Here is a 24,504-nt window from a genome sequence, read left to right on the forward strand (position 1 = left end):
ATTGTGAGGTTCCTCATTTTTTTTTTTTGCATTTATGCTGTGTAAACAACCTGCTCTGAATTAGATCCCCATTAAAAACGAATTCAAACTGCTAGATTGTAAGCAAAGAAGGAGGAAATCACATTTAACATTAAGTGCTCCTACACCTGCATTGCTTGCTGTTTGGGGTTTTAGGCTGGGTTTCTGTACAGCACTTTGTGACATCAGCTGATGTAAGGAGGGCTTTATAAATACATTTGATTGAAATTTGATTGAATTAGAGGCAGAAAAGTACCTAAACTCAAAGTGTCCATCTCTCCTCAATCAAAACTATTGCCCACAAAGTGACTCATAAAAGCAATGTAGGTTCTAATGTATTGCTGTAGACAATCATGCTGAGTTGTATTTTAACGGTGAAAATCACAACTGGGGAGTTCATTCCGTGGATGTTTTTGTATCGCTTCACTCTAGCACCCCCCCATCCATCCCACTACCCAGTCTCCCTCCCTATCCTCCCCTCTCGGTCCACCATCTCTCGCCCTATCCTCCTCTCCCCTTCCAGACGACCGCTCCCTCTCTAGGCAAGATTCTATTCAAGCAGCACAAGCTGTTGTGAAGTGGGACTAGCAGCATATGTTTCTTCTAGAATGTCGGTTCGTGAGGGGGGATGGGAGCAAGCTGTTTGGGAGGAAAAAAAACTCCCAGAGAGCGGAGGGAGCGTTTACTGAATTCCGTTTTTGTGAGCTGACTGCTGACACTGCAGAACTTACTCACAGACTGATGAGGGAGGGGAAAAACCGCCCATTTCGACCACTAAATGGCTTGGGCTTTTTCTCCAGCCTTGCTCCCCCCACCCAGACTGAATAATAAACTACACCGGTAATCACTTCCAGCACGGTCATGATTTTAATACTTGATCTCAAGCAAGATTTTTTCTTTACTTCTTCAACAAGTTAAATGGCTGTGAATGCTCTTTCCAGGGGTTCACCATTCAGAGAGAGAGAGAGAAGAATATTTATAGAGAGAGAGAAAAGAGCAAGAAAGAGTGAGAGAGAGCGAGAGAGAGAGAGAGAAAAGAGAGAGAGAGAAAAGTGAGAGCGAGAGAGAGCGAGAAAGAGCGAGAGCTAACGTGAGTGTCTGGACAAAAAGAGGGAAACAACACTGACATTTGGAGGGGTGTTTAGTGAGCTCATGGCCATGTTCATCCCACAATGGGCTGATGTTTCCCCGCTCTTCTACAGGTGGTTTCCCCTGACGCGCCACACCAGGAAATGAATACTGTTACACTGAAGCGTGCAATGAATTATTGAATCCACCACCCCACCCCCGTCCAACAACAAAACAAAAACTGAGCTCTCAACCACGACTAGCATTTACCACTAGGGAAGGGCAGCAGAAATCCTTGGCCTATCATACTGCTACATGAAAAGAATAGAGCAGAAAATATTTGGGGTATAAAGATGGAGGGGTAGGGGTGGAGGGGTAATACATAACATTGAAATGGTATAATAGAACCTGGTAGGCTAATTCATTCCTTTTAAGTGGTACTCTTAATTAATTTTGTTAATATAACCAATATAAATAAGTATTTTCTCTCTCCTCCATCCATTGCTGAGGATGGTGTGCATCCGCAGCTGCTGTAAGATTACTCTGAGGGGGGAAACAGCAGTACACACTCCATGCCATGTAATCACAAAGAGTTTAAAAGACTGAGGCAGCAAAGGGGCTCAGGAGTACCTCTCTTGGCCAGTAGAAGCACCCACATCGTACAGCTGACAGATCTACAGTAAGTCAATGCTCTTTACAAATGCATGTACTTAGTGGCAGTTACAATGTGATATAATCAATGTCCGCATAATTCTTTGGTGATAACTACACATTTCTCTTGTTACTGGTATACGTTTATTGCCACCATTCGCCAAAGTAAATTCAATAGAACAATACATTGTCAAGGGTGTTATTTCCCACCAAGACACCACAGCCAGAAGCACTCTACAGTATGTCCCCTGAATGAATGACTTTACCCTAACACTGTCATTAGCACGCTGTAGTCTATTAACCTGAACAAGTGTTAGAGAACAACAGATAAATCTATTGAGTTAAAACAGCTTAATCACCGGGCATGGCTGAAGTCACTCTGCAGTCATTTATCTCAGTGATATATCACCCTAAATAACTGACCCCTGTCACTATGTCACTATTTCATAAGGAGCATGTCTCAGGAGACACCTCTACAACCAGATGAATTCTGGGTCCAAGCGGGTGATCACCTCCTTGAGCATTCTGAGGAAATATGAAGTCAATTAGCCAGAGTTTGATGTGTATTTCTTTATGTTTCAATTACTGATAACCCTGTGTTTCGTTGATCTCTCGACGTTGACAAGTGAGTCGTTCTTCCTGTTTTGAACAGAGTGAGATCATCATTAGAGCATAGCAGTAGACATTGTTTGCTGAAAGTTTGCTTTAAACACAAGACGAATATCATAGAACACCTTGACCATTCTTCTAATGAACATCCTCTAAACTATGGTCACTCAGCTGTCTTAATGGAGAAACAAACGCAGGGGGCATGTTTGCAAACAGAAAATAAAACACTTCTCTTGATAGGAGAGAATGGAGGATTTGCTGACTCCCAAGACTTCGGCTTTTCATCCCTAAAACATTTACATGACTAACATAAATCATTGCTGTCCCCTATAGACTTGAGTAATGAAAGGCAAGGGAAAGAAATTCACCAATACAACATGTAGCTGAACTGAGCCAAATCTAAATGCACACCAGGCCAAGAGCATAGTAACCTAACAGAGTTACTGTGCTGTTAAGAACTTTTTACAGCAATCAAACGAGTGTGTCTCTAATATTTAGTCTATGTTACACAGCCTTATGTATAAATACACTCATAGGAGAATGTGCCTGGGTGCTTTAGCCATAACAGGTATGCTATGCTGAGCTGGCTGTGTGTTTGGACCGGGAGAGAGACGAGTGTTGTGATTAGTGCAATATGTCTCCAGATGATGCTGAAGTGGTGATGTTTGTCCAGGCCCCAGTGGCAGATGGGAGACAGAGATTAGTCATGCAACAATATACTGTGGCTGGGCTGCTGTCGCTACACCTCGCTCTCAAAGCAGGGGAAGCATTTCAGACATACCCAGAACAAGGACACCATAGGCTACAGACAAATCCCATTCCCACCCAGGGAGAGGCGCTTTCTCTCGATCGTACATCACTCAAAACAAAATAGCCCACCAACAAACATGATCATTTCATCTGGTGTGCACTAACGATGGACTATAAGCAGGTGTTTGCTGCACACTTTTCAATAAAATGATGGAGCTAGACCGGCAGAGCAACATTGCATTAGCTGCCCTACAGCATGCCTACAAAGCAGAAAGATGCTTCATAAAAATGCAGTTGGCTGTAATAACGGAACTGTATGGTAGATGGGAGCTTCTCAATCTGGCTCCATTCATATATTTCTGCGTAATAGTACAAAAATGATGAAACAATACGAACACCTGCAACCTTCAGCAGGTAAAGAGCATTGTGGCTTTTGTGAGTCATTATAGTTAATTGAATGTCTGGAAATATTTCTGTAAAACTCTAATCAAATTCCCAACTCAACTAAACCCAACTGTTCCAGTCATCATAATGACAAGACTAATGGACAAGAACACAAGACATCAACAAAACCCCACATGAAAAGTATGTGATGACTATAATGCGACCACTTTAAATTGATTTGTTACATTTAATTCCCAAAAATCGAAGCAATGATGAAACAACAGCGTGTACTCAAAGCGTGTACTTTCTCCTCACACATATTCCTGTAATCCTCTTCACATACAATGGATGATTTCTTGCATCGTGTCTACTCTAACATAAAATTGGAAATGAGGATTTCCCTTCTCTAAGGGCCTAACACTGTGGATGGCAAATTCTATGCTTTTAAACCTCAGTGGCACGGTCATAAGCCAGGCCCATGTTTATATAATGTTTTATTAATATGCTTATAATATCATAGTGGAGTTCAATAGCTTTCCTCACCAAAAGGTTGTGTTCATTGTATCTGTGTGTGTGTTCACAGGTTCTCCTGAGGCTGTACCCCTCTCTGAAAAGTCTCCCAAATCATTTCAGCCAGGATGTGCCCCTACACACCTCTTTCACAACTCACAGACATCCACACACACACACACACACACACACACACACACACACACACACACACACACACACACACACACACACACACACACACACACACACACACACACACACACACACACACACACACACACACAGGCACACCAAGAGTTCCAGGATTGGGGATTTGGAACTGTAAAAAAAAACGATGGAAGCTTAACAGGATACACCACGTGGCTGTTGTTTGATGGCAGGATTTCTGGTATCTGTTCTGGTTGGATGATAAGGCACTGATGTGTCTCATCCATTATTACACAAGAGAGATAAAGAGGGAGAGAGAGAGACAGTGAGAGAAAGAGAGAGCGAGAGAGAAAGAAAGGAGGGAGACGGAGAGAGAGAGAGAGAGAGAAAGAGGGAGAGAGTGAGAGAAAGAGGGAGAGAGAAAGAGAGCGAGAGAGAGAGAATGATAGAAAAAAGAAAGTGAGAAAGCAAGAGAGTGATAGAGCGAATCAGGGCAAAAATCAATTTATCAACATGCATAAACAAAGAAAATTACAACTTATACCTCAGAGAGTTGAGTGATACGGTTGAATGATGGGAACCCGGTTACTGAGATTTCTCGGGATTTACCGCCCAAAACCACTCCCTTTTCCCGGGATGAATAACTAAGAGAAACCGGTAAATTATAATAAATGATTTATATGAACAGCATGGCGTGAAATGGAACTGTTAAATGAAATGTGAGGTCTAAATCTTGCTTCTCTACGGCCTCTGCATGATGAATCAACGTTGAGGGTGGGGGCAGACAGCCCATCTCAATATGGAGCGCAGTTCACAATGCATGTAGACCTATCATCTCATCATGGTAACTCATCATGGTAACAGGTAGGCCTACATTTGCTGCAGCATAGTCTATGTTACAGTAATATAAAGACCGAATGCACGTCTAATTTACCCATCTCCATCTGGCTTTCGGGGGTCAGCTTGTTTTTTCAATTGTAAAGATTCTAATTTTTTTTATTGCAGCTGCAGAGCTTAAAAAAAGCCTATCACTCGAATATCGTTGCTTTAAATCAGTGTACGCGCAAGCACTCTCTCGCCTTCTGTCTCTCTCCATCTATTCCATTCAAATTGTATCCCAAATATATAATCCTGTTCTACATTGATATATAGCCCTATATATAAATATCCTAGCCTACTACCTCTTTCAGGTAATACATTCAATGCAATATTAGCTTTATATTTAGCTAATTAATGATGGGTTATGCCTAATAAGCTTCTAACTTATAGCCTCTGTCTCTTGAGCAATACGCAAGCACCTGTGCTCCGCTGGCCTCTCCTTAAAAAACACTGCTTAGCGCTTGGAGTCCCATGGAAGAAAATCTACACTAGAATAGCTTGCTGGACAGAATTCTTTTAGCATTTCTTATACCAATAGACTATTCGAAGAAGGACACAAGCTCTTTTTTGCTGAATGTTAGATACAGCATCCAATAGAAGTCACGGGTAGTTTGAAGGAAGAGCGAACGAGCGATGGCGGTAGGCTATAGCAGTTATTTATTCAGACCCATAACCATTCAATCTTCGTGAAGATAAGTGAAAGCCTTCTCTGCATCTAATTCTAGTCCTATATTATTCATGGGTGTCATTAGAATGATGAAGGTAAGGACAACAAAACTTATTTCATTTAACTGTTAAAAGTGAGGAATGAATGAAGCAACAATAGAGAGAGAAAGAGGAGGTAGGCTAATAACATTAGGGGAAATATTATGAAAGGTATATATGCATCAGCCTACTACTTTGAAAAATAGGCACCATTATATTTCGAAATTCAAATCAAATTCGCTAGCCTATACTTGTAACTTTGTAGGCCACATGTACTGCACCAGAATCGCATGTTCTCCTTTGCTTTATCATGGTTTGAACGATGTGTGTAATTCCAATCCATATAATACAGTATAAAACAATACAGTACAGTAATACAGTTCGAATTAAAAACGATTAGCCTACTGGAGCTAGTTTCATTTATTTACCTAAGAGAGCATATAGCTAGCTACATCTATGGGCTTTTATGTTTTTCTGTCTTGAGTAATGTGCAGTAGTTTATATCATATACAGTGCCTTCGGAAAGTATTCAGATCACTTGACTTTTTCCCCCATTTTGTTAGGTTACAGCCTTATTCTAAAAATGATAAAATAGTTTTTTTCCCTCATCAGTCTACACACAATACCCCATAATGGCAAAGCAAAAACAGGTTTTTAGAAATGTTGCTGATTTATAAAAAGTAGAAAACTGAAATATACATTTACATAAGTATTCAGACCCTTTACTCAGAACTTTGTTGAAGTACCTTTGGCAGCGATTACAGCCTCGAGTCTTCTTGGGTATGACACTACAAGCTTGGCACACCAATATTTGGGGAGTTTCTCCCATTCTTCTCTGTAGATCCTCTTAAGCTCTGTCAGGTTGGATGGGGAGCGTTGCTGCACAGCTATTTTCAGGTCTCTCCAGTGATCGGTCAGGTTCGATCAAGTTTAATTCCGGCTCTGGTTGTGACACTCAAGGACATTCAGAGACATTCATCTCCTGCGTTGTCTTGGCTGTGTGCTTAGGGTTGTTGTCCTGTTGGAAGGTGAACCTTCACCCCAGTCTGAGGTCCTGAGAGCTCTGGAGCAGGTTTTCATCAAAGATCTCTCTGTACTTAGCTCCGTTCATCTTTGCCTCGATCCGAACTAGTCTCCCAGTCCCTGTCGCTGAAAAACATCCCCACAGCATGATTCTGCCACCAGCATGCTTCACCGTAGGGACCGTGCCAGGTTTCCTCCAGATGTGACGTTTGGCATTCAGACCAAAGGAGTTCAATCTTGGTTTTATCAGACCAGAGAATCTTGTTTCTCATGGTCTGAAAGTCTTTAGGTGCCTTTTGGCAAACTCCAAGTGGGCTGTCATGTGCCTTTTACTGAGGAGTGGCTTCCGTCTGGCCACTCTACCATAAAGGCCTGATTGGTGCACTGCTGCAGAGATTTTGGAAGGTTCTCCCATCTCCACAGAGGTACTCTAGAGCTCTGTCAGAGTGACCATCGGGTTCTTGGTCACCTCCCTGAACAAGACCCTTTTCCCCCGATTGCTCAGTTTGGCCAAGCGGCCAGCTCTAGGAAGAGTCTTGATGGTTCCAAACGTCTTCCATTTAAGAATGATGGAGGCCACTGTGTTCTTGGGGACCTTCAATGCTGCAGAAATGTTTTGGTACCCTTCCCCAGACCTGTGCCTCTATACAATCCTGTCTTGGCACCCTACGGACAATTCCTTTGATCTCATGGCTTGGTTTTTGCTCTGACATCCACTGTCAAATGTGGGACTATATATCATGTCCAATCAATTGAATTTACCACAGGTGGACTATAATCAAGTTGTAGAAACATCTCAAGAATGATCAATTGAAACAGGATGCACCAAAGCTCGATTTCGAGTCTCATAGCAAAGAGTCTGAATACTTAAGTAAATAAGGCAATTCTGTTTTTTATTTGTAATAAATGTGCAAACATTTCTAAAAACCTGTTTTGGCTTTGTCATTATTGGGTATTGTGTGTAAATTGATGAGAATTTTTTTTAAATACATTTTAGAATAAGGCTGTAATGTAACAAAATGTGGAAAAAGGTCAAGGAGTATGAATACTTTCCGAAGGCACTGTATGTTTGGATAACGGCATTTGGGCTTTTTGGGGCTTGGGCTCATTAAATGTCGTTAATGTAGGGCTCATAAAATGTACTTAATATATTTCTCATCAGGCTCAGGTAGCATCAGGTTTGAATTTTCATGCTGACCAAAGCTCCAATCAAACCCAGATATGCTTTATAATGCTTTTGAATGACACTTCCGGTTTTGACGGGAAATACCGGGTTTTGTAAACCCTATTCTGTAATAAAACATGACACAAACTATATCATGATTGATATGTTAAGTCCCTAGAGAAGTGAACTGTCTAATCTGGGTGCTTGCCAAAAACTCCCTTACTGGAACTCCAAAGGCGATAGCGCTATCCAAAGATACAAAGACTGGGCTCGCTGCACTAGTAATATAGGATGGACAATTCTAAAGATGTTGACAATCATCGAATTTCACTTTTTACGTGTCACGCTCTCTCAAGGTCATTGGAAAAGATGGAGGAAAGAGATTTCCCTAAAGAAAGGACACCACTACAGAACAAAGTTTGAGATTGTCAAATGTACAACATTCAGAAGAGGGAGACATTCTTCGCATAATTGAAAGTTTTCATGTGTCCTGCTTTTCCTTAGGAATGACAATACAACTACAACAATATTACTTTTGGACAGATAATAAACATCTACACTGAGTATAGAAAACATTAGGAACACCTTCCTAATATTGAGTTGTCAGGGCATGTTGACTCCAATGCTTCCCACAGTTGGGTAAAGTTGATTGGATGTCCTTTGGGTGGTGGACCATTCTTGATACACGCGGGAAACTGTTGAGCGTGAAAAACCCAGCAGCGTTGCAGTTCTTGACACAAGCCGATGCAGCTGGCACCTACTACCATACCACGTACAAAGGAACTTAAATATTTTGTCTATCCATTCACCCTCTGATTGGCACACATACACAATCCATGTCTCAATTGTCTCAAGACTATAAAATAATGTTTTAACCTGTCTCCTCCCCTTCATGAAGTGGATTTAACAAGTGACATCAATAAGCGATCATAGCTTTTACCTGGATTCACCTGGTCAGTTTATGTCATGGAAAAAGCAGGTGTTCCTAATATTTTATGCACTCTGATTCCAATGTCTTTGTAACCCTAGTAAACTCCCAAGCCAAACCCTAAATGGCTTGGTTTGACATTTCATTTACGATACAACTATGCTGAGTACATTCCAACCCATATGTTTTAAAACAAGCTTCTTGTGAATAAGGTTATTGCCAAGGAATATGATTAAGGTTCTTGCATCAATTCAAAAGGATTTCTACAAACTACAATCATAAAATGTCTATTCAATTAAGCTGACCTAAAAATAACCCCTTTTCAACCTCCACCGACCCTTCACATTTATATGGCACACATCTGTGTGAGAGTGTGCATATTTTGTTGTGTCTGCTCACTCCTTGATGAGTGGGTCCGGGTTCTTCTATTCCTGCAGAAGACTCTGTGGTAGTGGGAATCATTATCACCTCATCACACAGGCTGTCATGGAACAGACCCATCTCCTTGTTTATTCCTGTTACTGGTGTTCATAGACTCCACATATCCCCAGGACACCATGTTACACCTTGTTTATCACCAAACCTCCAGTAGCCACCAGGTCCACAAGTTAGAACAGCCATTACTGATGCTGTTAGAAGGTTCTTTTACTTTTTAACTCTGCATTGTTGGGAATGGGCTCATAAGTAAGCTTTTCACTGTAAAGTCTACTACACCTGTTGTATTTGGTGCATGTGACCATTCAAATTTGATTTGAAGGTAATAATGTGATAAATAGAGAGCTAAAAGATGTTAGGAATTAGTAAATACATTATTTTCGTGTTAAATACTTCTGAAACATGGATTGAGTGACTGCATCACAGAATTCATGCTCAAAACTAAATACGCCCAGATTCCATCTCTCCATCTCTGTCCCCAGATGCTAGGTCTTCAACACCATGTGGCATCAATCAGATGGTGGAAGGTTCTCCCATCTCCACAGAGGTACTCTAGAGCCATTACTGTCCTGAGATGTGAGAGGTCCATGGGGACTGTGAGGTTTCCTATTGAGCTGGTCTCCTAGTGTCTGAGAATCTGAACACTAATTATCCCGGCCAAAGAGAGAGGTAGGAATGTCACCTGTAGAAACACTTGCGACCTTAACAGATAATTGCATACTCCTATCACACCAAGGTCAGAACCATGGAAATGGTCTTATTAGCAAGATAAGGACGAAAGCGGGCAACAAGTGAACGCAAACGGCAAGGGTTGGGCCATAGTTGTGACATGGCATTATGGGAGATGACACTTATCGGCAGATTACATAAACCACTCTCGTTCACGCTAAGTTGGAATCCAGCTCCTTAAATTAAAAGAACCCATTTCACCGATCATACAGACCTGGGTAATGAAATAGCAGATGAGAGGTCTCAAATGTAATTTTCCATGTGGAGTCCTTTTGTGCTGTTATCTCAGAGGGTGCAATAATGATACTGTGAATGGCTTTTGCGCACCCCATAATGACCCCTAGTAGTTAAGCCTGCACTGTGGAGAACTATAATTACCATGTCATTACAAAACTCAATGGTCGCTGTGAGTTTTAAAGGCGTACCATGGGCTTCGGCTAATTATTTCAGTAATGTTGAATGTATGCCAAAGCCCTCATGTTTGGAACAGAAAATATCCAATTATGCATATTACCATGATGGGACATTACTGAGATTCCATTTACAGTTTGCTTCATCAAAACATGTTCATTGTAACTGGAATGGCATGTATCAAGAATGACGAGCAAAAACCCTTTCTGTAGTACGGTATGGACCTTCAGATATAAGGTAATAGAACATTCATGAAATGAAACAATTCAAACATTCAGAAAGCTTGTCTTTACATTTCTTAGATGAACACACCTAGCAACATATTACGCTCGTCGTAAAGATTGGACCAAGGTGCAGCGTGGTAGGCGAACATTTTACTTTTATTTAAAATAAACACAGACAAAACAACAAAATACAAAACGAACGTAAAGTTCTGCAGGCTACACAGCAACTATACAAAAACAAGATCCCACAAACTAAGGTGGGAAAAAGGCTGCCTAAGTATGATCCCCAATCAGAGACAACGATAGACAGCTGCCTCTGATTGGGAACCATACCCGGCAAACAAATAAATAGAAAACTAGAATGCCCACCCAAATCACACCCTGACCTAACCACATAGAGAAATAAAAAGGCTCTCTAAGGTCAGGGCGTGACAGAACATAGAAATAAGAGGCTTCTTCTGTTAGACATCTATTCTTTCTGAAACAGGCACGATATTTGTTCTGCTGTAGCCTCTTTAAGGAGAGGAAAATGACAAGGTGTGCAGGGGAACACAAGAATGACTAGCCGTACACAGGGACAAACCGATTGATCTACGTAGTATTGGATTTTTCTCCAGGTTTCATGAATAAATCTGCTGGGTATGGAGTGCTGATAAATGAATGAACAAGGTTTTCAATACCAATCTCCCAATGCAGAGAGCAAAAGGTTCAGTAGAGTAGCTCGGTAATGCTCCCTCTGTTATTGGCAACGGCCAAGCGTTTATTTCATGCCTCTTTAAACCAGCAGGCTTGGGTGCAGTGAATCTGTCTGATAATATCCCACTCAAATGTGAGGTCTGGAGCCTGCCGCCCAGCGCCCGACCAACGGGCCAGCCGCTCGGGGATCAATCTCTACTCGGTAGAGAATGGGATTGATTTACAGGCGCTGTCAAAGAAGCTCTACCAGTCCCCACCTGCCTCACGACGTATCAGAATCAAGTAGCACCTTCTATACCTGGGCATCACATCAGATAGAGTGGGAATTCAGGGGACCAGTTTCCATCAGTCTTTTACTGTAGATGTCTATTCAGAAAATTAGCAAATGATCTGCTAAAAAATGTGCCCATGATATATTCTTCAAGTCAGAAATTATGAACTACAAATCCATGACATAAAAACATGCCATCCAACCGCAACAATGTTGGGAATCAATGCATTCGACGCAATAAACTTCTGTTTGTCAAAAATATGCAGGGCATTCCAACGTCTGCACATGGTCACGTCACACTAGTGAGGAGAGAAGGGGGAGCGCATAAAGCGCAGGAAATTAAAGCTGTAAATAAACGTCCGGCAGATAAAGGATCCCCTGACAGTTATGAGAGCAGAGCAGTCTGGAGGCTTCAGGCTGGGCGCAGGCTCAGTCAGGACACTGTGGATAAGCATGAAAAAACAAATCAGTGATGAGCATGAAGACCACCATCTGCATCCAGCTCCTCCACACCACACTCACCATCACAGATGCCTCCATCTCAGGAAGGATGTCTGTTTGGGCCTCCATCTGCCATAAACCAGCCCCTACTACCAAGGTGCTACCGGCAGAAAGGTAAAATGGAATTTTCTAGAAACTATTTTGTTTGCTGTTCATTGTGTGGCGGACGCGGTCCAGTTTATTGGTACTTAAAGGAAAGCTTGGCCAGATGTGACACATCGTCCCCATGAAGCTCCAAGGTAATTTGATGGAGAAAATTCCTTGTTGACCCGACTTAGTTAAGTACATATTGAGTCACTGTATGAAACAAATACCATATAAATCTGCCAGTGCCAGTGTCAAACAAAAGCTCAAACCTCACTCAAGGTTTTCTCAAACTCTGATTTACTCAACTGAATTTTTCATCCAACTTCAGCACAAAGCTTTAATTCATTTCATGAGCTTTTCCAATTAAGCAAGCAGTATACACAAACAAAAAACCATTGAACTATTGAAAGAAACTAAGTTTCACATTGACAATGATTATTTCCCTATTTGAAGCCCAAAATGTAAGGCGGGGAACTCTATTGAAATACTTACCTTGTAAAATAATGTATTTGTCAGGGCAAAACGACACCAAAACACAACTTTGTCAGAACATTTTGAGACAACATTTTCAATAAATGCAAGGAATGTCTCAACATGCTGTAGTCCATAGCCACATCCAGCATCAACGCAAAAATGGATCAAAGCAATATGTGTGGTCCTCAGACGGAGCAATTAAACTGTTTATGAGGTGCAATCATATTAGGCCAATGTATCCCAGCTTTCCCAGCCAAACATGCTTACAGAAGTATTTACATACACATAGATCTAAGCCGTAAAGAAACCTATGAATGCTGTGCTTCGGGCTACAGTTCAAACTCATTCACTGGGCACAGAGTGCATACTAATGTTGGGAGCTCACCCAAAGTCTATCTGTGCCTCGGCTGAATCCAGGACAGCTTCAGGGCAGAGCGAGCCTGCCTGATCTCTGTCGGCCATGATAACAATACAGCAGCCATTAATGAAAGGCCTTGTAGGGATTTATTACAAGAGAGGACTGGGGAATACGGTGCCAAAGAGCCTGGACAGCCCACATTTGAATACAGACCACAAATTATAAACAGTTTCAGTAAATGAAGTGACTGAGGGCCTTTGTTCCACAGGCGTACATCTTCCTATTGCTAGTGGGCACTAAACCACTAGCATAGCCTGCACTGGGAAAGGAAGTTATTGAAGCCTGGATTTCCTGATTTCGACTGTGGCCAAGAGCTTGAAGGTTTATGTGGTTTCAGGAACTGACTCATCTAATGATTCATGGATTAGATATTGCTTCTCATGTGTGTCTGGTCATGTGGTAGCTCGTTTAAATGACTTTTCCCATGCAAAAAAGAAGAGTTAAGAGAATGTGAAAGTAGGGAAGGTACTTATAACAATTTCCCAATAACTTCCAAATCATTACAGTTTAATAAGACGTGATTAAGACAGAATTTGTATCAACATTATTTGCTTTCCTGAGAAACTGACTGAGGCTGACATATGGTACGAATTATGAGACTATAATTGTAAAGTGCTGAAACAGTGGTTTCTTTACTGTATGACTTCTAAAGATGAGGAAAGCTCTTACATTTGATGTTTCTCTTCCCTTCTTATTTTCCCCAGATTTCCTGCAACAGTATGGCAGTATAATGCTCTACAACTTAGTTTTTTAAGGTTTCATTGACTCTTTGACTTATCTAGAGAGAAAGTGCTTTGGCCCTTTTGAAAATTAACATATGATGAGGTAAAGGTCAATATACCAACAGACAAAGCGGGACAAACAAATGAATACAAAAGCTGTTTGCCATAATTATACATATGGAGAAAAAGTGAATTACGCCTTGCAAAGGTGGTTGACAAGGCCAAAGTGCACTCTAGCTGGCAGTCATTTTATGACTGCAGTCCTGAAGCAGATTTACTTAGATGACGTCAGTGGCTTTGAGGCAGCTTTCCCTTTTTGGTGGCACTCTACATTGGCCTCTCTGAGGCCTTAGTGAAACTGTTGAGCACCAGACCATACTGCAAAATTCTCTTTCTAGAACAGTGTTTACCTCAGGGTGCAGAGTGACTGGAACCCAGCAGTACGGTAGTGTGTTTTAGCGAAGCATGCTATCCGATCACAGACACAATGATGTGATGATGAGTCCCTCCCCTGCTAAATGTCTGGATGTAATTACACAATTAACGACCCTGTGTCCAGATTAAATTACAGATCACATCTTTTTTACTCGCCCTACTCCTCTTGTTTTGTGTAGCTATGACAAAAGCAGCATCCTTTCATTTCATCAATTCTTCCCTTGATTAGATAAAGATATGCTTTGTGCCGTTCAGATTCCCACAAGGCATTTCTCAGACTGTTAGCATACAGGAATATAAAATATTTGTTGGGTATTCCTAACTGTGCTTTTGATATGTTTAGGCCTTTATTCCTAACAGCTGTTTCCATTTCTTAAAGAATGTAACAAATGTAAGAGGATCGAACAAGAATAGATTTTCTGAAGAAAATAACATTTCTTCCATGCCAACCTTTACTAATAAATAAATACATAAAATGGCATTGTGAAGGAAAACTTGATATGTGGCACCAGCCCAAGTACAATCCCCCTGCACAAAACCAACACACTCAAAGATCCAACGGTTTCCATGGCATTCTTTTTTCCTATGATAACTCTTAATTAGTTTTGACTGCAGATGGATTTTAATAGGAAATGATGACTTAGTAGTATATTAAAATGACAGGACGTGCCTGTTTGCTTTGGGCTGTATCCCACTACAGTTTACATCTTCACAATGACCCATGACCACAGAGGGAAAAACCAGCTGTCTGATTGTAAATGATGTGGTAAGGCCCATGTGTGGTTCAGTCATACCTACTGATGCCTTGACTAGGTGAACTTGTTTACAAAACTATGAATGTATTTGTTGTTCGCTTCAACATTTATGCTTAGTAAACCTTGAAGTACAATTCCAGGCCAGGAATTTCATGGTAAGACGAAATCACGTATGTGCACAAATACACATACACACACATGCGCTCACCTACAATAACTCACACACACACTGTCCTACAACAGCTGGTGAATAAAATATGAAGCATATTAAACGCTATTGTTAAGGTAAGGGAACAGATAGTTTATCGGAAGCATACAAGAGCCATATGGTGCCAAAGCCAGTACAGCCTGTTGCTGACATAACAATGGCCTGGCCAGGACGCAGAACCACAAGTTGACTAATGGTCGTTGGCATGAAATCTCAGAGCAGTACAAGCTAGAGCAAATGTTGATATTTGCATTTTTTCATACAGGTGCAGAAAATGACCCAAGCAGATGTCAATGAGAACGGGCTTGTTTGCACTCAGCAGCTCAACAGCCTCGCACACATTCAGTCTTGACAACAGGAAAGACAATGGGTCTCTCTCTGCTCCCAGAAGTAATCCAATCCACTCAATGCCTCAGCAATGCACATATTCTCTCCACATTTCACAAGTGAAAGACTATATTCTTCTTTTCCCGGCCCTGAGACTTACATTCTTAGCCAAAACATTGCAGGGGTGGGATCTATAAAAAGGCATGTGTATTCAGAGAGAGGTGGTCTGTGTACAACTACTGCATGTTGAGGTTCAAAAACTGACATGTTTTTAGCATGTTTTAAAGCTAGAATCCTTAGTTGCTACATCCATTTTTTAAATGATAAATTAATTATATACCGTACAATCGGATAGTATTCAGACCTCTTGACTTTTTCCACATTTTGTTACATTACAACCTTATTCTAAAATTGATTAAATTGTTTTTCCCCTCATCAATCTACACACAATACCCCATAACGACAAAGCAAAAACAGGTTTTCATTATTTTTTACTAATTTATTGAAACAAAAAAACGGAAATATCAAATTTACATAAGTATTCAGACCATTTACTCTGTACTTTGTTGAAGCGCCTTTGGCAGCGATTACAGCCTCGAGTCTTCTTGGATATGACGCTACAAGCTTGGCAAACCTGTATTTGGGGAGTTTCTCCCATTCTCTGCAGATCCTCTCAAGCTCTGTCAGGTTGGACAGGGAGCATTGCTGAACAGCTATTTTCAGATCTCTCCAGAGATGTTCGATCAGGTTCATGTCCGAGCTCTGTCTGGGCCACTCAAGGACATTCAGAGAATTTGAAAAAATAAAAAATAAATCACCTTTATTTAACCAGGTAGGCCAAATGAGAACAAGCTCTCATTTACAACTGTGACCTGGTCAAGATAAAGCAAAGCAGTGCAACAAAAAAACTACAACACAGAGTTACACATGAGATAAACAAACGTACACTCAGTAACACAATATAAAATCTGTATACAGTGTGTGCAAATGAAGCCACTCCTGCATTGTCTTGGCTGTGTGCTTAGGGTCATTGTCCTGTTTGAAGGTGAACCTTCGACCCAGTCTGAGGTCCTGAGCGCTCTGGAGCAGGTTTTCATCAAGGATCTCTCTGTACTTTGCTCCGTTCATCTTTGCCTCGATCCTGACTAGTCTCCCAGTCCATACCGCTGATAAACATCCACACAGTATTATGCTGCCACCACCATGCTTCACCGTAGGGATAGTGTCAGGTTTCCTCCAGACGTGACGTTTGGCATTCAGGCCAAAGAGTTCAATTTTGGTTTCATCAGACTAAAGAATCTTGTTTCTCATGGTCTGAAAGAGTCTTTTTAGGTGTCTTGTGGCAAACTCCAAGAAGGCTGTCACGTGCCTTTTACTGAGGAGTGGCTTCCGCCTGGTCACACTACCATAAAGGCCTGATCAGTGGAGTGCTGCAGAGATGGTTGTCCTTCTGGAAGGTTCTCCCATCTCCACTGAGGAACTCTAGAGCTCTGTCAGAGTAACCAACAGTTTCTTGGTTAACCTCCCTGACCAAGGCCCTTCTCCCCCAATTGCTCAGTTCGGCCGGGCGGCCAGCTCTAGGAAGAGTCTTGGTTGTTCGAAACGTGTTCCATTTAAGAATGATGGAGACCACTGTGTCCTTGGGGACCTTCAATACAGCAGAAATATTTTGGTACCCTTGGTTTTGGTTCATCCTTGGGAGCAATTTCCAAACGCCTGAAGGTACCACATTCATCTGTAACAAACAATGGTATGCAAGTATAAACACCATGGGACCACGCAGCCGCCATACCGTTCAGGAAGGAGACGCGTTCAGTCTCCTAGAGATTAACGTACTTTGGTGCGAAAAGTGCAAATCAATCACAGAACAACAGTAAAGGACCTTGTGAAGATGCTGGAGGAAACAGGCACAAAAGTATCTATATCCACAGTAAAACGAGTCCTATGTCGAAATATCCTGAAAGGCCTCGCAACAAGGAAGAAGCCACTGCTCCAAAACCACCATAAAAAAAGCCAGACTACGGTTTGCAACTGCACATGGGGACTAAGATCGTACTTTTTGGAGAAATGTCCTCTGGTCTGATGAAACAAAAATGTAACTGTTTGGCCAAAATGACCATCGTTGTGTTCTGAGGAAAAAGGGGGACGCTTGCAAGCCGAAGAACACCATCCCAACTGTGGCAGCATCATGTTGTGGAGGTGCTTTGCTGCAGGAGGGACTGGTGCACTTCACAAAATAGATGGCATCATGGGGCAGGAAAATTATGTGGATATATCGAAGCAACATCTCAAGACGTCAGTCAGGAAGTTAAAGCTTGGTCGCAAATGGGTCTTCCAAATGGACAATGACCCCAAGTATACTTCCAAAGTTGTGGCAAAATGGCTTAAGGACAACAAAGTCAAGGTATTGGAATGGACATCACAAAGCCCTGACCTCAATTCCATAGATAATTTGTGGGCAGAACTGAAAAAGTGTGTGCGAGCAAGGAGGCCTACAAGCCTGACTCAGTTACACCAACTCTGTCAGGAGAAATGGCCCAAAATTCACCCAACTTATTGTGGGAAGCTTTTGAAAGGCTACCCAAAAAGTTTGACCCAAGTTAAACAATTTAAAGGCAATGCTACCAAATACAAATTGAGTGTATGTAAACTTCTGACCCACTGGGAATGTGATGAAAAAAATAAAGGCTGAAATAAATCATTCTCTCTACTATTATTCTGACATTTCACATTCTTAAAATAAAGTGACCTAAGACAGGGAATTTTTATTAGGATTAAATGTCAGGAATTGTGAAAAACTGAGTTTAAATGTATTTGGCTAAGGTGTATGTAAACTTCTGACTTCCACTGTACCTGTATGATGAGTCATTGGGGCTAAATGATGTTATAACAAAAAACTATGCGAAGCTTATGTTCAGAAATGGGGGGGAGGGCTTAGTAGGCTACAGTCTATCTGTGTTAAATGCCAAGTTCAAAATACATGCAATACAGCTGATATACATTATTGAATGCCTCTGTAACATATTTCCATAATGTACATTGACTTGTTCTTTTTTATTAATCTTATATGTTTATGTGATTGGGTTTCAACATAAGTTTAGATGGTATTACTTTTGAAAAAGAGAAATTCCAGATAATTATAATAATTCTTAACTTCACACACACTTGGGGTTCAACTGATATCATCTGGTAAAATTGGAATTCATAAGCCCACTTTCAAAAGCAAAAACACATGGAGTCAAGCAAAGACAATGTACAATTCTTGCACTTGAAAATGCCATGCAGGCTAGTGTCCAACAGGTCCACTTGTTGCATAAGCAGAAAACAAAGCATCTATTGCTGGTCCTGATTTCCCACCTACAGCAAGCAGGTTTACTTCTCAACATCATGACATATCAGGAGTCTGATAGAAGTCAACCTATTTAATGTAGTAAATTATAATAGCATAGTTAGAGGAATCAACCAATAACACATTGTATCTTGCTGGCCCCTATTTTCAAGGGAGACAAACTGAAATATAAGATGATAATTAACTGCAAGAAAGAGGTTTTTCCCCAATCACACAATAGGGTTAGGGTTAACCCTAACTTGTATTAAGAGCTGAATTCCACTCCATAGCAGAGAACTTGCACAGCCAAAGAATACCCTCATACAATTAGGTTTATTTAGTTACGAATGAAGTGTATATCACCATGCATCGAAATAACCAAGACATTTCACCTTCTATATTTACCAACAAGCATATACAGTTATAATTGAAAGGTTTACATTCTTTTAGATACTATAAACAACACTATAAGTTAATTACACAATAATTACATAGGCCTACTCTATAAAATATATTTGCTTAAATATCAGACAGCCTATATTGGAATTGTATCTGATGTTGTGACTTTGATGACGTTTAGAATTTGGTTCAAGTGAGGGCAGTCTGGCTAGATAACCTATTAATATTCATATGTTTCAAAGCTCTGCAATAGCATCAGCGCAAACCACTACATCAACATAGCCTACAATAAAAGGCAGTGCAAAGTTTCCCGCAACAAATTCATCTTTAAAATAGCAACAGCTGAGCATCTGTGTAACCTATTGGTAATGAATGTATATTACGAAATTCTAAAAGAATAGAAAGCTCCATAATCTTAACCTTGATCAAGATTTTCCTGAGATTAACGGACTAACGTTATAGGCCTATATTTAATAGGCATCGGATCACACGGTTTCTTCAGATGCGATGAAACTTTGTAACACATAGAAGTGGCTTTGGCTACATAATGCAACCCCAGTCCCTGTGACTTTTTCAGATTTTAGCTGAGCAGGAAACAATGTATGCCGAAAAAAGGCGGATATGGAAAACAAGGATCGAACAGAGCAATGAAGCAGACATTAACATAGCTCAGAGCCCACATTCACCTACTTGTAAGAATTTATTTTTGAAATAGTTAAAATCTATATTGAATTACCAATTGTTTAAAAACTAAACAGACAAAGGGAGTTGCAAATAAGAACTGGGTAGCAATGGTCTTTTCTCTTGTTCTTTTTTGCAACGTTTCAACAGTGTCCGAAAGCCAAGAAAAACCTGGCTTTGAATCCAAACAGATATCAAATGTTTTCCTCCACTATCTCTAGAACACCAAAATTATGTAATAACATTTTCAGATTATTTTGTAAATGCAACAGATTGTGCTTTATCAATTATATTCTCTAAAAGTATGTTGCCCGGCCCACTATCCTACACTGAGGGCACATGGGCAATATGTGTTTAAATGTAGGTCAATATGTGTTTAAATGTAGGCCAATATGTGTTTAAATGTAGGCCATAATATTCTACTGTCAGAGATGATCAAAAGTTATTATCTTAAAAGACACATCTAATCAATTCGGCAACATTGATGGATCTTGCCTATGATCTGTTGAATCAATTCCTCATATGGAAAATGGAATGCGAAGAATTTGATGGAATTTCTGTAGCCTAAACCCGATAAAATAACAAAAAATATACTTACAGTGACTTCAAGGGACGATGGATAAAATACACGACCAAAGGTGTTGGAGCAACAAGTCTTTCAGCAGAATGTTTTTGCACTGCTCCGAAAATGTTCCACTGAAATCTCCAACTCCCGGGTGAGCCAACTAAGGAGAAGAAAACAGCAACATTTTGATCCGTCATCTTGTCCAAAATTGTCATTCATAAAATAATGTACGTCCAATCGTATCCGGAATCCTGTTAGGAGTTTGAGGTTCATGCACTGGACTTACTGCGATATAATAGGGCGTATGGTCGGGCTTCTTTACAAAAATGTGAAAAATGTCAAAGATTTTCGTGTCAGTCGAATACAACACTGAGTGGACAAAGTGAAAGCACCCTGTTGCAACAGCGACAAGAAACGGCAACCTAAAATCTCACCGACACACTTTTATTGTAATGTTAAAATATGCCCACTCATTCTAATACCATACAATACTTCTTATTTCTAATGAAAGGCGCAACTTCATCATAACAGTGTTAGTCTGCAACCATTTTGCATATCATTAACTACATTGAAACTTACCTCAAACACCTCCGTTATTGTTATTTGTAATACAATTCGTCCCCCTTTGTTTGTCTAACGTGGGATATTATATTTTTTGTAAACTGTGTAAAGTTATTGTTGTGTTTCTGGGCCAGCCGGATATGTGTACGTGAATCGACAGCGCACGGACAGAGATGCGAAGAATGCTCGGAATGAGAACAGGAATGAAATGAACGCGAAGAGCGAGTTTGCATTGGGGCGGAGCAAAGGTGGCGTCATCCCGAACCGAACAGCCCTAGAAAGGAGGGACAAAACAAGCAGAATGACCTCACAGGACACGTCGGATTCAAATTGGTGGGAGAAAGAAGAGGGAATTTCTTTGTGGAGTTAGTTCATTCTATTGTAATCATCTACCTCAACAAAGCTGAATAAAAGTACAAGTATGATACCTTCATCACAACCATATCAGTCATTTGAAATGTTGTTGCTTGATAAATATCAGATGTGAATACAACACTGGCATTTTTATTTGACACTTCCACAGCTGGGACATGAAATGGAGCACGTTTAGAAACTGTCACCCGCATCTCATACTTCAGTAGCTGCATGTGTTGTAAATGTAACATCAGCAGGCCTTATATCTTCAGAACTATATCTTCAATACAGTATCATCTGAGACAAGCAGGATAGAACTGTTGGCTAGACCTTGTGAGCCTGTGGAGAGAACCATGCCCGTGCCACCACAAAATCAGCGGTACAACCTGGTAATATGGGAGAGCAGACAATCATAAGACATGTCAAAGACAGCAAACCTTGTTTGGGCTATATGTCTGATCGTGTCTGTGCAAGCCATCCATTAGGAGGCAATGTTTTGACACCAATTCTTATAAAGAGGGATCTATGAAGATGAACGGCTGGCCTGTTGAAGACATCCATCAACATTTGTAACACCTGTCTGTGCATGTTTAGAAAAGAGAGACAGAGAATGAGAGCGAGCGAGAGGGGGGGTTGAAGATGGAGAGAGGTGGGGTTTTGTTCTTGAACTATAGTTAGTATCACACACACATGGATTGCCAGTCAACAACATCCTCATTTGCAGTTTCATTTAAATTGTGGTTCACTTCCATATTCCATATATCAGGCATTCTCAATTGCATCATCTTGGCGGAGCTCTACTTTAAGCTGTGATTCTTAACCACCGGCTGCATGTCTGCTTTCCAAGGGCCCCTTATCTTATCAGCTTCTCTCTTCTCCAGGGTGGTGTCTGTTCCCTCAATACCAACCTATTAACCATCAAAAGGGAGTCTTATCTATGCAAATGCAGCAAGCCCTGGAGGAACAAACTCTGCTAGCACAGCACATGTGACACCACCCCAACACCTGAGTACAGTCACAGCGGTGATTCATTCACAGCCATGGGGTCATCTGTCGACAGTGTTTCACAAGCTCCTTGTTAAATATTAGCCCTGCATATCCAGGAAGCCCACCGACAGATCCCAGCATAATGGCAAACTGTAAAATGGTTCATAGCCTTACATCAGAGCCTGTTCTCATTGCCTTATCGGGCACATGAGTCTCCTGACAGATTGCATCCAGGAAATGTGGCCATATGAAAATGTGTGTGTTGTGTGTGTGTGTGTGCGCATGTGTGTGTGCGTGTGTGTACCCAGTTGGGAATGTATTTGACAAGGTACAATATTGAACCAACACTCATTTCAGTGTAGAATGTGTTGTTATTCCTTATTCCTTCCTATGTGTAGGTGAACAAGTTAAACTGAGTTAATAGTATACATTTCAATAGATATTACATGTCATAATGAAGCCATAAAAGTGTTATCTGACAGCATGGGAACCCATGTGTGCGTGTGAAAACGTAACATCTGAAATTCTCGTGCCTCTCCGCTGGCAAATTATACCAACTGATGACTAATCATTGAATCTGTGTGCATCTTTTCAAAGGATCACTGCATCTGGTGAGGGGAGAAGACAGTGCTCAACACGGCTGAACTGTTTACCCCAAAACAGACATCGCAGGTTTCTGTCCCCACCCCCCTATCCACACACAGCCTTCAAACTCTTTTACGACTGGGTGTGGCCACAGAGCAATAGGAGTGGGGGTGGAATAAGGGAGGACAGAAACCTCACAGTAAGGATTTTAGTGGGGAGGGCAATCCCATAATTCAGGGACAATTGATGGAACCAAAGAGATATGCCTAATATAATTGTAATTGTATCAACAAAAATCTATTGGTATTTGAGCAGTGGACATCAATATCCTGTTAGATTCTATTTAGCCCTAATTCGTAGTAAATATGTATTTGTTCACAGATCATTGTTTTTAACAATGACATCTTACAAAAGTTTAAAATATAAACTTTAACAGGACACGTTTCTCATTCAGGTTAATTACATAGGTCTTACCCCAGAGGATTTGCGCTCTACAGTACCATTTGTCACTACAGAAGCATCCAGGGATAGCTGCCTGCTGCCTGACACCTGGGCAGATAAGGCCCTACAGGTCTGGTGTGGCAGGGCTTTGAACTGGAGCCTTCTGGAGCCTCTGCTCCAGGGGAGGCCTGGGGTGCTGCTGGTTGGGGAGGATGGGGAGATGTTGGGAGGAGAGGTGAACCGGCTGCCCTGCCCTCCGACCTCTCCTAATCAGACGGCCCTGGGAGGCCAGGTGCAGATCGTCACTGGCTCTCTGCTCTGACAGTGCACCAATTGGCTTTATTAGAAGATAGGAGAGGGGTTAGCAAGGAGCTGAGGACCACTCTCTCTGGTGGAAAAAGCCCACATCATTTCAATCAAACTATATAGAGAAGTTGGTATTATCTAAGGTGGTTCTGGGTTAATTCTATTAATATGATCACTTACACTTCATTTGAAATCAATTTATCTTGCATAAAGTAAAATGTTTTTCTGAAAATGAAATACCAGAAATACCAGAATGATTCCTCAATTATTATAACAAAACAGTATATCATAGTGTGTGGCCATTTTGGTGTTGACATTGGCCAAACATTGAACATGCGTTGGAGTTTGTTTGGGAACTATAGACATTCAAGTGCATCAATCAAACAAACCAAATGTGTTAGCAGATGCCATCTTGTGGTCACTTAGAAACAGTGCTTTGTGAACATACTAAGGAACATTGAGCGAGCTGCGAATATCGACTACTACAGTATGAACATGCCATAGTACACATCATTGCAAAATGTTTTCTCTCTAAGGTCTAACTTCATATGACCTTAAAACATAAAACACTGTACACAGCCCTCACTTCAAATTAACTTTCCACGACCAATCATTGTGATGTATTGAACAATGATAAATTGAAGACAACTGAAAACAATGAAGTGTGAGGATGTCATTTTTTCAAGTTGGAAAATATATTTATCTGTGTTTATAAATGAACATTCAATAGCAATTGACCACAAAAAAGTGCCTTGACAAAAGGC

At 40.9% G+C, this 24,504-nt stretch overlaps 1 protein-coding gene across 5 annotated transcripts in view; it reads right to left on the bottom strand.

Annotated features, from left to right (window-relative positions):
- LOC106562169 (transcriptional enhancer factor TEF-1) overlaps nucleotides 1-21,311 on the bottom strand; it is a 56,756-nt gene extending 35,445 nt beyond the window's left edge. For all 5 annotated transcript variants that reach the window (XM_045689135.2, XM_045689132.2, XM_045689133.2 and 2 more), the window contains exons 1-2: nucleotides 21,086-21,311; nucleotides 20,540-20,666 (exon numbers count right to left, since the gene is read on the bottom strand). The gene's annotated coding sequence lies outside the window, so the exon portion shown is untranslated. The remainder of the gene's footprint in view (nucleotides 1-20,539; nucleotides 20,667-21,085) is intronic.
- Nucleotides 21,312-24,504: the final 3,193 nt, after the last annotated feature.

Source organism: Salmo salar, chromosome 11, assembly GCF_965601325.2.
Source record: "Salmo salar chromosome 11, fSalSal1, whole genome shotgun sequence".
NCBI classification, from domain to species: Eukaryota; Metazoa; Chordata; class Actinopteri; order Salmoniformes; family Salmonidae; genus Salmo; species Salmo salar.